The sequence below is a fragment of the Castor canadensis genome, chromosome 6 (genome assembly GCF_047511655.1).
Source record: "Castor canadensis chromosome 6, mCasCan1.hap1v2, whole genome shotgun sequence".
Lineage (NCBI taxonomy): Eukaryota > Metazoa > Chordata > Mammalia > Rodentia > Castoridae > Castor > Castor canadensis.
Window position 1 is genome coordinate 129,266,420 of NC_133391.1, and position 17,754 is coordinate 129,284,173.

Consider the following 17,754-nt stretch of genomic DNA (forward strand, 5'->3'; position numbering starts at 1 on the left):
AAATTAAAGCAGAAAGACCACATTCCTCAACCCTGTTTACCCCCAAATGAATGCTCATTCTTGGAGTCTACCTAATGCTTGTTTTCACTTCTATCATTTTTTGTAGAGACAGGTGCTGCTCTCCATATAAAGGTTAAAAACTCCTCACTGTTCTAGCATAACAACAGAGTTAAAAGGCGAATTTTTAAAACAAGATTTTATTAACAAAAAGAATATATAAAACCCAAACAACATGAAACTAGGTAATCTTACTTATCACGGAAGACATTTTGCTGTAATTCAGTCCTGTATGAGAAGCTTTCATTCCGGCTCCTATTCACACTGCACAGCTAAAACCATGTTTAACCTTCATGCAGGAGCAGCCTCTAAAAGACAGTCCTCACTCAAGACATTGATAATCAGACAACAGAGCTTTGGTCTATTGCTCACCCAAGGCCCACTTCTTAATTCTGGTTTTCTCTCTAAGGATGCTTTTTTCTTCTGGTGATTGAACAGGGATTTAGCATAGTATTTTTGGGACCAGTGTATACTCAGAAGAGCCAAAAACAGCACCAAGATTCCAATACTCTACAAAAAGTCATGTCTATGTATTTTCTTTTTTTTTTTTTTCATTTTTCTTTTATTATTCATATGTGCATACAAGGCTTGGTTCATTTCTCCCCCCTGCCCCCACATGTCTATGTATTTTCAAGCAGAGGGGATAATTTAATGACTCCATGAATCATGGTATGTTCTCAGTAAGTACTGGTTATCTTTCTTCCCCTTGGAAGACAGCTCATCTGGCCTTATCAAGAAGGAGGCCATGATCACAAAATTTAAGGCTACTTCTTATGCTATTTTGCCCTTTCTAGATCATACCCTTACCTTCTCATACAAGCCTTGTAGTTAGTTCTTCATAGCACAAACCAATTCAAGAAGCATTCTTTCTAATCAAACTCTACATTAATGTATTCCTTTGTTTATACATCTATAATATATCTATTCTAATCATTTTCCATTTAAATAGATTTAAAACTTTTTGATATAAAAACTTTATCTTACTTAACACACAGGAACCATGATTTGCATTTTAAACTTTTTAACTCTTTGTGTTTGCTTGTTATAAAATCTACCACTATAGCACAGTTTAGAGCTATGAATGTAGCAGAAATTTACTAAATAATTTATGAGTGTCTAAAATGTCCATTCATTAATCATTCATTCAAAAAAAAATACTAGTGTGTACTTGTGATGTACAAACATGGAAGTAAACTAGTGACAGAGAATCATTATTGTTTTGTTGTTGTTACATCGAGTGAAATTTAGTTGCAACAAATAAGGATGCCATGGGAAGTAACTTCCAAAGCTGTGACTCTCTGAAGCTGGAGCAAACTAATTTATTTGGTAATGTACATTCATGAAGGAAAAAAAGTGCCTTCATAAGCACGGGTGGGGTGATCCTGCATAGGCATAGTCTGACATCACCGTCCTTCCTCCTTCCCATAGAAATGAGGCTTCAGCTTGCCCAGGGTGAACTCTTTCTTCTAGGAAATAGAAGACATTAGAAATAGTTTTTTGTGAATTTGGTTAGGGAAATTCACATATCCAAGATTACAGAGAGCCACCTTGTGGGCAAGTGAGATCCCCACTCAAATAAAATTTTTAGATAATATGTTTGTCTCTTGTCTCTGCTGTAGAATAGAAAAAGTGTATTAAAATTAATTTAATTAATTATAATTAAACATTTAAATCAATACTTACAAATTAATTTGTTTTTACAATGACTTTTAAGTTTCTTGGCTATTTAAAAATAAGTCACAAACATTACTTACAATACCTTCCTTAACAAATTTTATAACATTGTTAATAGAAAGAAAGTTAAGTCCTCACAGATGATCTTCTCAAGTGATGTTTACAAGGAGGGGTCTCAGAGTGGCTAAAATCCATGGTTCTACTCCATTGAAAAATGCAAAGATAATATCAGGGGCTTTCCCAATACCACTGTAGTTCACACATGAACCTTCATAGTTTTAGTCCCTATATTTTGTATACTATAGAGTGAAAATCTAAAAGATTTGGATAAAAGTTAAGAGATGATCACATTTACCTTTATTTTCCAAACATGGTACACGATTTCCTAAAATAAAATTAATTAATAACTAAAATCAAGATGAAAAATACTTTTGGCAGTATTGGGGTTTGAACTCAGGACTAGTTCAAACAGCTTGGGCTAGGCAGGTGCTCTACCACTTGAGCCACTTCCACCCTTTTTTGATTTAGTGTTTTTTATATACAGTCTTCCTAGCTTGGACTGTATTCCCTTTATTTATGCCTCCCACATGGCTGGAATGACAGACTCACACTACCATGCCCATGTTTACTGAGATAAGATCTTGCAAGCAATTTCTCCAAGCTGGCCTCAAATCATAATCCTTTCGATCTCTGCCTCCTGAGTAGTTAGGATCACAGGTATGAGCTGCCATGTCCAGCCATAATAAAATATGACCCCAAGCTGGATCTTTTTTTTTTTTCATTTTTATTAGCATATATTCATTTTGCAGGGGGAATTCACTGGGACAATTCCGAATTGCCTTACATTGTACATTGGTTAGATTGCCCCCACCATCTCTTCCTCTTAAGTCTCCCCACCACTTAAAATAGTTGCAATAGGTTTCTTCATTCTATTTCATATATGTATACAGAGCTTATCAACCATATTTCCTCACCTTCCTCTCCTCGATTCACCCTGCCTCCCTCTCAGGACCTATTTTAAAGTCTTCTCTTTCATTTTTAATTCCAAAGTCAGTGTTCAAAGTGTTTCTAGCTTTTAGGGTTTTTGTATTCCTTACATCAACAAAGATAAAATTTTTATATTGGGCCTGTGTTACTTACAATGTGTCCGTCACAAAGATCCTTTATGTTCCTTCTGTACAAAATAAAATATGTAATTTGGATTTCATTTTTTAAGATATGGAACACTTCATGAAGTTGCTTGTTATCCTTGTGCAGAATTATTTTCTGTATTGTTCCAATTTAGTTTATGTGCTGTGGAAATGAGCACTGGATTTCCTTTTTTGTAGGACTGAATAGTATTCCACTGTGTGTGTGTACATATATCATATTTTCTTTATCTATTCTGTTGTTTTTCCATTGTTTGTATTTAACTCCACAAAATCCATGGATTTCCTGGCTCCAGAAATTATTTAAATGTTTCTCCTAGTAACACATTACATTTGAAAAGGATCTTATGCAGAGTGAAAACTGGTCATTAGAGTATAATCACTGTTGACCAATATAAGATCTAAAATATAGAAAATGATTCATATAGTGATATTTGAGAATATATTTATAATGACAAATTTGCCTAATTCAGTAAAAAAAATTGATACACACTTCTGATTTGAGATTTATTACTCTCTTTTCTTTTGCAGGTAAGTTTGGACTTTTCTTTTTCTTATGGAATGAAGGTATGGTGTCTCTTTTCCCTGTGTTTTATTGAAATTGCTTTTAACATTGAGCACGAAAAGAGTGATGTTTCACTACCCAATTAGTTGTTGGGTGTTACAAATATTTGAAAAGCAACATTACCAGATTAAATTGTTTGATTCAGAGGTGGTAAGTATGTGATTCCATTAAGTAAGTCTTGGCAGTATTTGTGTTTCTGCTTGTATTTAAATGATTTCTATGTCAGGTGCAAACAATTGTTTTGGAAGCCAGGGAAAAATAAGAAGAGTGAGGCACATGCTTGCAAGGAGATACTGTAAAGCCAATAAGGGCAGTCCTCTTTAGATCTAAGCATTTAATCTATAATGGCCAGAAATGCCTGGCACAAGAAAAAGATGCCTTTTCATGAGCAAAAGAGTCAACTAAAAGCTGTTTTCATTCACTTTTCTAAGCCTGTTATTTTGTGTTTTCTCTTATTATCATGCAAAATTTCTGGCCAAGCTGTTGCTGATGTGTATCTTTGAAAGAAAAGAATGCCTAGAACCATTTTTAAACAGAAGTAAAATTTTAAGTTAGAAAGCAATAATTTTCCAATTCCTGAAAACCATAATTTTTTAAATGCTCTAATGAACTATATATCAATCATTTTAGGTAAGAATAGGAAATTTCACGAAAGCTTCTAGATACACAAAAAGAAAAGATAAAATATCAGAGGAGTGTAGAAAGATGTATTTGTACTGAGAAAATAAGGTAACCAGTCAAGTTGTCAATTACAGGGGAACAGTTTTTATTATCATGTACTGTACTTTCATTCATATATAAAAGATGTGAGTGCGTGAGGTTTGAATCAAGCATGAACTTAAATAAATTCCATATTAAATATAAATGATGAGTTTACTTTATCCTAGGAAGACTATATATGTTTCCAAAAGTTAATTGTAAGTTTTGTTATTAAATGTACAAAATGAAGAGGGATATTAATCCATTACTCATCTAAGTTCCAGCTAATCAGTGCTGTAGTTTGGACCTAGCATGTCACCCAAAGCCCATGTGTTAAAGGCTTGATCCTCAGTGTGGTGGTATTGGTGGTGGTGGAACCTTCAAGAGATGGGGCCTAGTGGGAGGTCTTTAAGTCATTGTGAACCCTTGAAGGGTATCATGGGACCTTGGTCCCTTCCTTTATTTTGTTTTTTGCTTCCTGGCAATGAAATGAATGATTTTAATCTACCACACAATCCCACTATAATGTGCTGTATCCTCCCAAAATAACAGAGCCAATCAATAACAGAATGTAACCTTTAAAACCATAGCCAAAATTTACCTTTAATCTTTATAAATCGGCTCTCAGGTACTTGTTACAGTGATAGGACACTGACTGATGCAATGAGTAACACAGAAGGCCCCAAAGCTCTTCTAGTCCTGGTCTTAATGGGTGAAGAGATTTGACCTCATTATATTCTCTCCAGCATAATCCTATCAAGGGTCATTAAGTAGGGTAGATGTTACAAAAATCAAGGACAGTAAATGTTTTCACTAAGAAAGTACAGTGTGGGTAGTTGAACTACAAAGTTAATTGATTGGCTCACAACTATATTTTTAACTAGTATCTGGGTAGTTAGTAGAAAGGAATAGAATTAAACATCCTAAAATGTCATGGCTTTTAATCTAATGTAAAATTTTCTGGCACAGTAAACTTTTGATGTGACATTCCAGATGGTAATTTTTCTTTTAGCATTTTTGGCAATAAGGTCTCTATAGTTACTAATCAACTCTGCTGTAGAAAAGCAAGTGCATTTTCCCAATCGATACACTATGAATGAGCATGATGTCTTCCTCTAAACGTTATTAACAAGCAACGGGTGGTGGGCAGGGCAGGCTTTGTTCTGTGATAGTTTTCCAATATTACTGTAGCTCTCTTTGAAATGAAAGGTTTTGAGTGAACTAAATATTTTGGGACAGTATGTATGTTAGCTACCTTTGAATACAGATTATCAATTGGTCTAAAAAAGAAGGAAATGGTATTCAACCACAGTTTAAAAATAAGATATAAACTTCTCAAAAGTTGTGATCTATTTAAACACTAGAGGGCACAAAAGGGTATTTTAAAGTCAAGGACCTTTTGCAAACAGAACATTACAATTAGGAAAAACTGCCTCATGTACAGCAATGTGACCTCAATGGGCATAATTTGTCTGCAATGTCGGCCTGCAGCTTTCATGACCTCACTGGCCACAAGAACTTGAAGTGGCTGACCACCTTTGTGTTGCTATAATAATAACCATATGTCTTTCTTTCTTTCCTTTTTTTTTTTTTTTTTAATTACTTTTGGCCTTTTCATAAAAGGTGGCAGGGTTTTCTTCTATCTTTTTTCTAATCTTTTACAAAGTCAAAATCATGTTTGTTACAGCGAATACAGTTTGTTATACTGATTTTTTAATTAATTTAATGTTTCTATTACAGAAAAACTGATTTAAAATAATCATGTTTAAAAAGTACTCCTATGTTTTAGTTATTCTTATAGACATTTGGATTGCAGAAGTAATTTGAAATACTAAAAGGATTTGTTTTCAAAGATATTCACCAAAAAGTATGTATATTATTGACATTAATATAATCTATACTTTTCACATAAACTAATATTTAAGTGAATTTTCATATTAGATCAAGCCAAATTTTATCAGCCATTAATAATTATTTTCAAAATAACATATGATATGGTCAGCTGCTTAAAGTAAGACTTAAATTACAGAGCAAAATCCAAAATCATGGACATTAAAATCTGAATTGAGTGTTAAAATTAGATGCATAAATATTCATATTTACACATAAAAATAATGATAGTGAGCAGGATTTATAAGTTACCTCTTGGTATAGTTGAATTTTTCCTTTTCTTCATTGTATTTTTCTGCATTTTCTAAATATTTTATCTTGAATATCTATCATTTACATAATCATAACAAATAAATGTTACTCAGACAGAAAACTATTTCAGCATTCTGACAGCACTATTTTGGCTCTGATTCTTAAGTCAGGCTGGTAAAAGTCAGTAGATAAGAAAATTACGTTGTTTTATTCATCATAAAATTCCTGTAAATGAACTCCTTATTGTTAGCAGACACATCTTGAGGATCACCTTTGAATGGGGCTGGAGTGACATAGCTCAGGTTCTATGTTGTGACAGAGTTGCTATATGGTGGCCAGCGAGAGGAACCCAAAGGAAAAGACCAGGGAGCTCAGGCCTGCTGGGAAGCCTGCAGGGCTGATGTTAACATATAACTACTCTGTATACTCATTGGGCACTGACAAAGCAGGACACATTACACACACACACACACACACACACACACACACACACACCCCTCTTTTCCTTCTTTTTGCCCTTTAAAATCTGCCTTCCAACCTTGTCTTTCTCTGTTTGCATGTGTGTGGAAAGGAGCTAGAGACAGGCAAGAGGAGATTTAAGGATGCTAAATTATACTTTGCCCTGAGCCCAGAATTGCTTAGGAATGACATGGCATTATGGAAAGAAATCCCATAAGTAATATTGGCAAAAATACCTCAGTAATATGGCAAGATCAAAGCTCGTACTAGCTTCGGCTCAGCTTTTCTTTTGACTTTTTTAGCAGCATAAATTATCTTCTAATATGTAGAGTTTTTTTACTTTTTCATTTGTGAACATAGCATAAGTAAATGTACAAAGTCAGTGCTATAAGCAATATTTTAAAATCCACTATATGCTTTTAAAACCAATTTCCTTAGAGTTTTAATCTTGAGTATCTAAAAGATTGACAACTGTATCACATATGTATTTGACAATCTAATGAACTAAGTGAAAAGATAGAATTGAAACTACTTAATTCCATCAAACAACTCTTAGGAATTAAACTCCTCTATACATTTTTTTGTCTTTGTTTTAAATTATTGAACCAATTGACTTATGAAATAAACTGACAGATTTAAACAGTCATTTGGAATTATTTACAACACTACATCAGATATTCTGAAGTTAACTAATATATAGCCTCAAAAAGTACTTGCCAGTTTATGATATGAAATGGTCTCACACTACATTCACTCTTAGCCATCAGACAAGTGGGGAGATGAGTGAGTTGGTTTATTTACACTAACTGCCAAAGGAAGTAAAGAAGCCTTAAATCTATTCTAGAATAAGGCAAAATTAAATATTCATTATATGAAGGGAAGTAGAATTTAGAGGAAAATAATTAATTTTCCTGGGAGTTTGTCTTCTAAGAATTTTGAGGGATTCATTTAACACATGTATTTAGTTATTTGTTTATTCAGGACAGTCCCAAAGATACATAACCCCAGGAAGTTCATAACCCAGTAGAACACTGAACATACAGCATACTTTTTCTCCACAACACTCAGAGGAAAAAAGACTGTGTTATGCATTGTACCATGGATAAGAAACAAATTAGAGCTGTAAAGAATCGTTTCTAATCACCGCAGGCACCGCTCACATGCTCATTTGCATTTTCTCATACATGCACCTCACCAGACAACCCATAGACTGCTCATCTCCAGACTTGTCTTTGTTCACTACTGAAGCTATTAGCTCTCAGACAAAGAACTAGAGTGGACCTGAGCTTTTCATACCTGTAATAGGTTCACTTTCAATTCCAGAGATACCATAGACAAATCTTCCTTCAGTTAAGCAAAGAATATTAATTAATATCCACAGTAAGAAAAAGCCTGAGAACAAAAAGTAGGCAATAATACAGTCCTCTAAAAAGTATGTTGAGAAGCTGCAAGAAGGATTATATGCACCGGTATTTTGAATATTGGGGAAAAAAACATGGACTCGCGGGAAATAAAAATCAGTCTTCCCTACACAAGTCCCTGTGGATAGAATCAGAGCATTACTTGTTCTGAAATCCTGCTTCTATTAGTTCATTCCCTTGCTCAGAAATCTTTGATGGCTTTTTGCTTCCTTTTGGGGGACAGATATTCTTTACTGAATTAAGGGAGTTTCTCTCCCCTCTCCCAATAAATTGTTAAATTTTACGAGATTATTTTTTCTGCATTTATTTAGAAGATCATATGAATTTCTTCACTTTATTCTTGTCAGTGTGATTTGCTTTTTTGAATGTAAAAATAGATTTGCCTTCCTACAATAATCTCAGTTTACTTACAATGTAGTATCCTTTTAATATAACTCTGGTACCAGAAGAAGTTGAAAATCTAAATAGTACTTTACTTAATAAATAGACTTAATAGTAATTTGAAATCTGTCCGGAAGAAATATCTTAGGCCCACATGGCTCACAATGAATTCTTCCAACAATTTTGAAAAGTATAATACCAACATTAGATACTTCAGTTCTACAAAGAGCAAAGTTCCTACTCCTAACGTAGCAGTGGAGGATCTTCACAGTCTGTGGTCAACCTTTTCTCCCTTCTTTTTCCTACCTACCACTGTGTGTAATAGTCTTGCTCTGAAGTCTGATGACTTTCACCACTCCTTGGGTATTCATTCTTCTGAGGAGCCACAGATGCTTCTACGTTACTGGAAAATACTAGTCACAGTGTTTAGTAAATGTTTGATTAATAAGTATCAGTATTTATCTCAGAGCTCTCAGACAAGTAAACTCAGTCACTTAGCAAATAATACACCTCAACCAATCTTAGAATTTATTCTAGTCACTGATAAAATAGCAGTGAAAAAGCAGAGTCTCTGTGATAAAGAAATTTGAATTTATTGTAGGGAGATGGTTTAAAATGTATAAAATACGCAAACATAAAATATATAGTGTGTTATGATGGTAAATCCTATGAAGAAAATGCAGGCTAAAGATTACAGATTGAATAGTCAGAATTGGTCAGTTAAATGGATATTTAAATCTTAATAAAGTGAATGAACCATGCAGATATCTGAAGGAAGAATGTTTTGGGAAGAAGAAATAGCAAATGCAAAGCTCCAAAGGCAGGAGCAGGCACACTGTGTTCAAGGAACAGGAAAAAGACCAGTGTAGCTGAAACTGGATGAGCAAAGGGGAGAAGAGTAGAAAAGAGGCCAGAGGGAGGTGAGCAGGTGTTTGTAATGTAAAGAGCTGAATTTTTGTCTCAAAGGAAGTGGGAAAGCTAGTAGAGGGATTTGAGTAGAGAAACTAAGTACGTTTTCAAAGAATAGCCTGGAGTCTGGCAGAAGCAGAGAACATGGTTAAGAAGTCATTGAAGTTAAGAAGTCTGGGTAAGAAAGAGGGGTTGACTTGGACCAGGCTAAAGCACTGAAGGTGATGAAAAGTATTCTAGCTACACTGTGAAAGCAGAGCTGACAGTATTCAATGATGGTTAATTGCATGGGGTGAAAGGAAGGAAAAGAGATGAGTCAAAGATGACTCAAGGGTTTTGACCTGAGCAAATTGAAAACTTGTGTTGTTATTTGCTGAGCTGGGGGAAGAGGAGGGAGGAGTAGATTTAGTGGTAGGAATAGTTCAGTTCCAGCATCTTAAGTTTGAGAGACCTATTTTTGACAAAACCTTCCAATCCCATCCCATTTCCCCTTGGCCCACCTGTAGCTAGTGTGGGCAGTTCTTGTGTGCTCAGCTACCTTCCCACCTCAGGTACCTGGGGGCTTTCTTCAGTAGAAAGCAGCTTACCTTAGGTGAGGGACTTCACACTCCAGTGACAGTCCTCAAACACTACAGAGGCCAGAATTGGAGAGAGGATCCCAAGTTCATGTATATGGTCCCTCAGAGAGTCCCTGCAAAGACTGAATCTGATTGCCCACAGTGGTAATCTGCTTACTAATGCACACTCTACTCTCTCACTTCCTCACTCCCTAATTCCCAGTTTATAGAATCATCTCTCTGACTCCTCCAAATAAACTACCCATACCAAGATTTTGCAGGGTCTGGCCTGGGAGGGATTTAATTTAAGACTGTAAAATATCCAAATTTCAATATCCAAGAAGGAGGTGAATATTCCAATCTGAAAACTAGGGAAAATGTCGACATGGAGATGTAATTGGGAGAGTCTTCTATAAGCTTATGTGAAAGTCCATTGCACAAGAATGGTTTCCTATTCAGACTTAGAGCCTTCCTTATCTACCTCATGTTAGCTTTTTGACATGATCTCAAGGTTGCTCGTCAAAGGGCAGTCTGAACTTTCAGCAGAGGCCACAGTGCAATTTCTATATCACAGTAGCTTGAGAAGAGATGACAAATTGATTTGAAGGAGGGAGGGTCCTGGGGAGTTGTTTTGAATCTGAACTTGCCTCTCCCTTCAACAAAATTAGAGATAAGGGCAAAATAGTTTCTGACTGGTAGCGAGGGGTAAGTGGGGGTAAGGGAGGGGACAGTAAGGGAGGGGGTGGGGGGAAGGGGGGAGAAATGACCCAAACATTGTATGCACATATGAATAAAATAAAAATTTTTTTAAAATGAATCTGAACTTGCATAAGCAGCATATTATTTTTACTTTTGATATATGGTTATTTGAGATGGTTTGGGGAAAACTAGTGGAGATTCTAATGGGGGCACTCCAAGCCATCCTTTGATGGTGTTACTGCTTTTTAAAAATAGTTAGAAGCCCGGTGCTTGTGGCTCACATCTGTAATCCTAGCTACTTGGGAGGGTGAGATGAGGAGATTTGAGGCCAGTGGGAGCAAATAGTTCAAGAGAACCCCATCTCCAAAATAATCAGAGCAAAATGGACTGGAGATGTGGCTCAAGCAGTAGAGTTCCTGCTTTGCAAGCACAAAGCCCTGAGTTCAAACCCCAGTCCCACCCAAAAAAAATTGTTTGTATTAAGCCATACTTAGCACTGCCCTGGCTCAGAGTTCAGAGCATTGTTTGTCTGAGGGCTGGAGAAGGAAAGTGAGTGGGGGTGAATGACACTTTGTTAACTGTTGTAACCAGAAACAGGCCTTGTGAAGACTATTCACATCTCAGTTGTTCATCTGAATGTGAGAGCCGATCATTCTTCTCTTTTGTTTTGAGCCCAGCTCCTCTTGCACACTTTATATCGCATTCTAGCACAACTTTCCCTTTGCTGGAAGCATCCAGATTTTGGGTTTTCCTGCTAAGCTATTACCTAGATTATTGCAGATCAATAAAATAAAGATTTTTACATAAATTCAGATTTTTTAAATTCTAATTAATGGGCTAATTCAAACACATAAAATTACCCTAATTCTCACATTAATTAGGTGGCAATTTCTTCTCAGTGGCTATCAGATGAAAGTTCAAGCGACTAATACATTTCAAATGACATTCAAGCACATTATCATTTCTTACATAAATGGTCCCATATTGTAAGATGAATGAAAAATTTAATTTAGTTTCCAATTTTCAGTTTTCGGTTTTCTTTTGTTAAATGGAGAAAGCACTCATTAGAGCAACAGAGGACGTTTCACAAGTAGCCGGGATAAGGGTAGATGCTGATTTCCTAACTAGGGAGTTCATTTTAAGGCATTATCCTTAAGAAACACAGCCATGCCGAGTATTTGTGTGCACATGTCACAGTAGAGAAGCAGGACATCAAGTTTACATGTTGCCCATAGCTACATCTGCATCTTTAAAGGTCTCCAGATCAGTCTGAGCTGACGAAAGCAAAGTGAGTATCATGCATGGCTGAATGAAGTGCTTGGCTTTTTCCTGAGGTGGAAATACGGTTTTGAAACCATCTCCTCACAAGGGTGTGCTGTGCAAAAGCTTGCTTTCTCCCTAAAGGAGAAGTTCCTTGCAGCCAGTATGAAGTGGATTTCTTTAAGTCTATAGAACCCAATTTCTTTCTCTGCTTTACTTGTTCCTGGTCATCACACTTGGTCCAGCTCTGGAGGGTGGAGCGCTCTGTGTTCTGTAGTTCTGCACTGCAGACTACAACGTGCTGCTTCTAATTTGATTTTTAACCATATCACGATAGGTGTTAAGTGATGCAAATGCCTGTTGGGCTTCCTACCGCTTCTGGCTCTGCCCCTTTGACATCTCGGCAATATGTAAAGTATCTGAGTCATATTTAATTTAGTATGGACTCAGAGATCTTCATTCGTGACCTTTGGATGAAATTGAATCAATTAAAAACCTAAAACTCCTGGTAGGAAAAAAGAAACTTGACTACCAAAGTTGTATTACTAGTGTTGTTGTTATTAATATGTATTTAATTTTATCTGGTTATAAAGGTAATCTTTGTTGTAGGAAGTATTATGGAAAAGGATGTTTGAAAACAGCTATGATCATATTACTCAGAGAAAAACATTGTCAGTATTTTGGTGTCTACTTTTAATTAGTAGGTTTTAATTGATAAATGATTTTCAGGCGTAATTAGCTGCTACTTAGTATTTTTTTTTTTCTTTTGGCAGTACCAGGATTTGGACTCAGGGCTGCCTACTTGCTAGACTGGTACACTACCATTTAAGCCACTCCACTAACCCTTTTTGCTGTAGTTAATTTTCAGATTAGCTCTCTTGGTTTTTGCACTGGCCTCCTGTCTCCACCTCCCAAGTAGCTGGGATTGCAGGTTTGAGCCTATTCTCAGGAGCCATTTTATCATACACTTCCTCACAAACTGTTAATGACTTAAAAAGTGCCATCCCATGCTTTACTTACAGCTGTATTGGCTGTTTCACTGAACTGCTTTAGTGAGTTTGTACTAGACTTGCAAAGCCATACCCTGGAGTGTGACTGAAAAGTTGATTGTTTGAACATGATTTGCTCCAGGGCCCTCAGAGCATCTGAGAGCTCACAGCTCCCTCCAGCACCTTCGTCACTACCTGCTTCCTCTTGATGGATTACTTTGCCATATACAACTGCAGACAGGGCTCAGAGTGTTCCATGATCGTTTCTGTGAGTTCTTCAGTTTCAAGAAGACTAAAATTAACTTTCCTCTCTTACACTTGTGATGCCATTTGACCTTTAGTTAAATTGCAAATTGTTAAGAAGATACCAAGCTGATATTTACACTAAGTGCATTGGAAACAATTGATGAAAAGCAGTCATGGAAGTGAGTTAGATTTTTTTCATCTATTAGGAAGGCAGATTGTCTTGTCCATAACTAAGCCCAATATTTATTTATAATAGTCATTTGAAAAATATAACAAACCAAAAAGAAAAATTAAATCCACAAAACCCCAAACAGTTATCATTTATTGAAATGTACTTGATTTATGGATTTTATAGGATATTTTGTACAGTATCAGTGAACTGGAAATTCCTAATCATTGCACCACCAAGCACATGACTGACTCATAATTTGCTAAGAATTTCCTGTACGAAGCAATTCAGAAAACATATTACCTGGGACTGAAGGGGAATCAAATTTCATGGTGGTAGCTTTTATCACTTGAATAAATATCAATTTTTATAATTCATAATCCTTGAGCAAATCTTTAACATTTGATTTTTTTTTTTTTGGTGGTGTGGGGTTTGAACTCAGGTCTTCACACTTGCTAGGGAGGCACTCTACCACTTGAGACATGCCTCTAGCCCTTTCACATTTACTTCTTAAAATTAATTTCTTCATTTGAATTTAGAAATTCAACTTATTTTGTGTTTTGCACTACATTGAAAAAATGCCATTGTTTTTTCTGTACAAAGTATATCTTTTAAATAGACTCCATGGAAAGCATAGCAACTTATAATTTAGCTTTGACATAAGACACAACCCGTAATTATACCACAGGTCTTATTGCTTAGGCCCAATATTATAACCATCTATTAAAAACTTGGATACACTGGTATTCACTGTGAAATTTCTTTCATTTTTCTGTATTTTTGAAGATGCTTGTATTATTTTGTTAAAAATCTCTTTCGATATGGCAAGAACCATGTTATAAATATTCGTTGTGAAAAAATTTTTTATGTCCTATCAAGTTTGTGTCTTAGATGCCTGCTATTCAGCTTATTCTGGACAATTCTGGGGCTGGTTGCTATACTTATAGGACACATATCTTTTTTTTGTATTCATAAAAGTTGTATTCCAAGGGTTATCTTGTTAATTTTAAGTTGTGAGCATTGTTGATGCTTATTTACTTATTATTTTGGCAGTACTGGGATTTGAACTCAAGGCTTGGTGCTTTCTATGTAGGTGGTCTACCATTTGAGCCACACCTCCAGCTCTTTTTGCTCTGATTATTTTGTTTCTAATAATTATTGACTGATTGACTGATTTTTTTTTTGCCCTACTGGGGTTTGAATTCAAACACTCTCCCACTTGAGTTGCTTCTGCAATCCTGCTCTGATTATTTTTGAGACAGGGTCTCACTTTTGCCCTAGTCAGCCTGGAGCAGGACCCTCCTATTTATGCCTCTAGCATAGTTGGGTTGATACACCATCCTGCCAGGCTTTTCTGTTGACATGTGGTCTTATGAACCTGTTTTTTGCCCAGGCTGGAAGCATGATCTTCCAGATCTCAGCCTCCCAGGAAGCTAGGATTACAGGGGTGAGCCACTGTGCCTATGAGGTTGTTTTTGTTTGTTTGTTTCTTGGTTTGTGGTACTGGGGAACTCACTGATGTATTTTACTGGGGGAATGCAAGCTTGCTACCACAGGAGATGCTTTTCTGAGATGAGGTTCTTTCCCTGTTGCAAGTGTCTATAAGGAGGTGCCAGGTCCCTTTGTGCCCACCCACAGCCACTTAGCATCGAGTTAAGCATAAAATAAGAACTTTTTTTCAGCACTAGAGTTTGAACTCAAGGCCTCACGCTTGCTAGGGAGGTGCTCTACCACTTGAGCCATGCCTGAGCCAAGAACTTCTTTGCAAGTGCATCTTTCAGTGCCTTCCCCAGTTTACCATAATATGAAGATGCGTATGTTAGAGGACAAGCATTTCACCTAGCCACTGTTCCTTACAGTGTTTTACCAAAATTATCTCATTTGGTTCCTTTTTAATGTTGACGTATGAAAGATCACGACCCTAACTATATGCTTTTTTGTTAGTACAACCCCAAGAAATTTCCATTTTTATGTATCCATATTCCTCCTCTTCCTAATGCATTGGTACTTTTAAAAAATGTAAACCTAGTCCAATGTCTTTTCTTTCTTTTTGGCAGCACTAGGGTTCATGCCCCTAGCCTGTTTTTGCTTTTTAAGATATTTTTTGGGTAAGGTCACCTCTTTTTGCCCAGGGTGACTTCAAACCAAGATCCTCCTGTCAAGGACTTATGCATAACTGGGATCACAGGCACACATCATCATGCTTGGCTTGTTGGTTAAGATGGGATTTCACTGATTTTTTGCTCCAGCTGGCCTCAAATAGCCATCCTCTTGATCTTCACCTTCCAAGTAGCTGGGATTACAGGCTTCAACCACTGCACCCAGCTAGTCCAATATCTGATAAGCCTTGAGTGTCAGTTTTTAGTGCACTCAGCTTCCTAGATTGTCTTTGGGCATGAATTGTATTCACATTGATCACCAGCATGCAACTGCTTAGCATGTGGCATATAATAGATAACTACTGTACATATCTGTACATATATATATATGTATATATATATATATATATATATATAAAGTGGAGGTGAGAACAGAAGGAAGGAAAGGAGGGAGGGAGGAAGGAAGGAAGAGAAGGAGGGAGTTAGGAAGAGACAGGGGAGGAAAGGAGCAAGGGAGGCTGGTTAGAGTAACCAGTGATCAAAATTCCATATATAAACTATCTTACTAGGCTATATCTTTTTAGCTCTGTTGATTTCAAAGGGTTTTTTATGAGTTAGAGCCTCTCGACGTATCTAGAAAAAGACTTGCTACCCCAAACACCGCATTATCTAGTGCTTTGGGCTGGCAGCGTGGCTCAAGTGGTAGAGAAGTTGCCTAGCAAGTGTGGGATCCTGACTTCAACCCCTCCAGTACTACGAAAACAAAAAAGTAAAATTCATCATTTAGTGCTTAAAAATCCACACTTAAAGTTTTATTTAAGTGAGGGCAGTTCATCTTATTTTCATATGCAAATTCAAACCCTCAGGTCATCTATATCTTATATGAAAGCAAAACAGATCTAATTTAAATCAGAATTCTCGTATAAAAAATATTACTTGAGCTGAGCACCAGTGGTTCACACCCGTAATCCTAGCTACTTATGAGGCAGAGATGAGGAGGATCTTAGTTTGAAACAACCCAGAAAAATTAGTTTGTGAGATTCTGTCTTGAAAAAACCCATCATAACAAAAAGGGCTGTCAGAGTGGTTCAAGCTGTAAAAGTACCTGCCTAACAATTATGAGGCCCTGAGTTTAAACTTCAGAGCTGCCAAAAAAAAAAAAAAAAGAGAGAGAGAGAGAGATTTTATTGATATTACTTGGCCAATGAACTAATAAATTGTGTCTTTCCAAATTTACTTCTCCATTTAGAGGAATTTCTAATATAAAAAATGGTTTATTCTCTAAAATTCAGAGGTGAACTAAAGTTTCAATGAAGTCTCCATTACTTCACTCACCAAATTTGAGAAAGCTGGCTGGGCACAGTGGCTCACACCTGTAATCCTAGCTACCCAGGAAGCAGAGATCAGGAGGCTCTTGGTTTGAAGCCAGCCAGGGCAAATAGTTCATGAGACCCTATCTAGAAAATACCCATCACAAAAAAAAGGCTGGTGGAGTGGCTCAAGGTATAGGTCCTGAGTTCAAGCCCCAGTGCTGCAAAAAGAAAAATAAATTGAGAAAGTCACTGAGGCCCTCAGAAGCAATAGAAATAAAGTCAGTGGTAGCAGTGGCAGCAAACACCAGAACCTTCCCTAGTGCCTTGTTAATGGCCTAGTTGTGTAAATGTGTGTTATAAATTTCTTAGGTGGTTTTAGGAGAGCTAAAAAAGAAATAGTGCCCTAAGTTTTATGTATGAACAAGAACAAATAACAAAAATAAACGACTTCGTTTTTTTATTTAATTTGACTATAACTCAAATATACAAATTTCTATTTTAGCCTCTAGTAAACTGCTACCATTGTTTGGATGGCCTGAAGTGTTCATATTTCTCTTCTATGTAGAATATGCAGAGGGAAATATGGGGCAATGTACTATATGTGCACACGCTGACGCTATCACTTTTTTTTTTAAGCTTATTCATCCCCTGTGTCTGTGACATTCTAGTTACCTCTCTTGGGCCCACTCAGCCTCAGCCTGCAACCTCAGTATCTCCCCAAGCTCACAGACCAAGCTTGTCTCTAGCTTGTAGAAGTTAAAGGACTTGGGCAGACTGTTATAATACAGAAAAGATCTGGAGGCAGGAAGAACTAATTTGAACCCACACCGCTGTCATTTATTAACTTTGTGGTAATAGTCAAGTTACTTAACCTTCTGAACCTTAGTTTTCTCATCTATCAATTGGTAATAATAATGTTTGCCTGTGAATTGGTAGAACAAGACTAGGTGTTATACTTGATGTCTGT

The 17,754-nt window shown here is 36.5% G+C and overlaps 1 protein-coding gene and 1 pseudogene across 10 annotated transcripts in view; one reads left to right on the forward strand and one right to left on the reverse strand.

Moving 5' to 3' along the window:
• The window catches only part of Pde4d (phosphodiesterase 4D), a 1,369,518-nt gene that overhangs the window by 1,023,091 nt on the left and 328,673 nt on the right, over window positions 1-17,754 (forward strand). The window lies entirely within an intron of this gene.
• Window positions 2,944-3,040, reverse strand: LOC141424471 (U6 spliceosomal RNA; annotated as a pseudogene).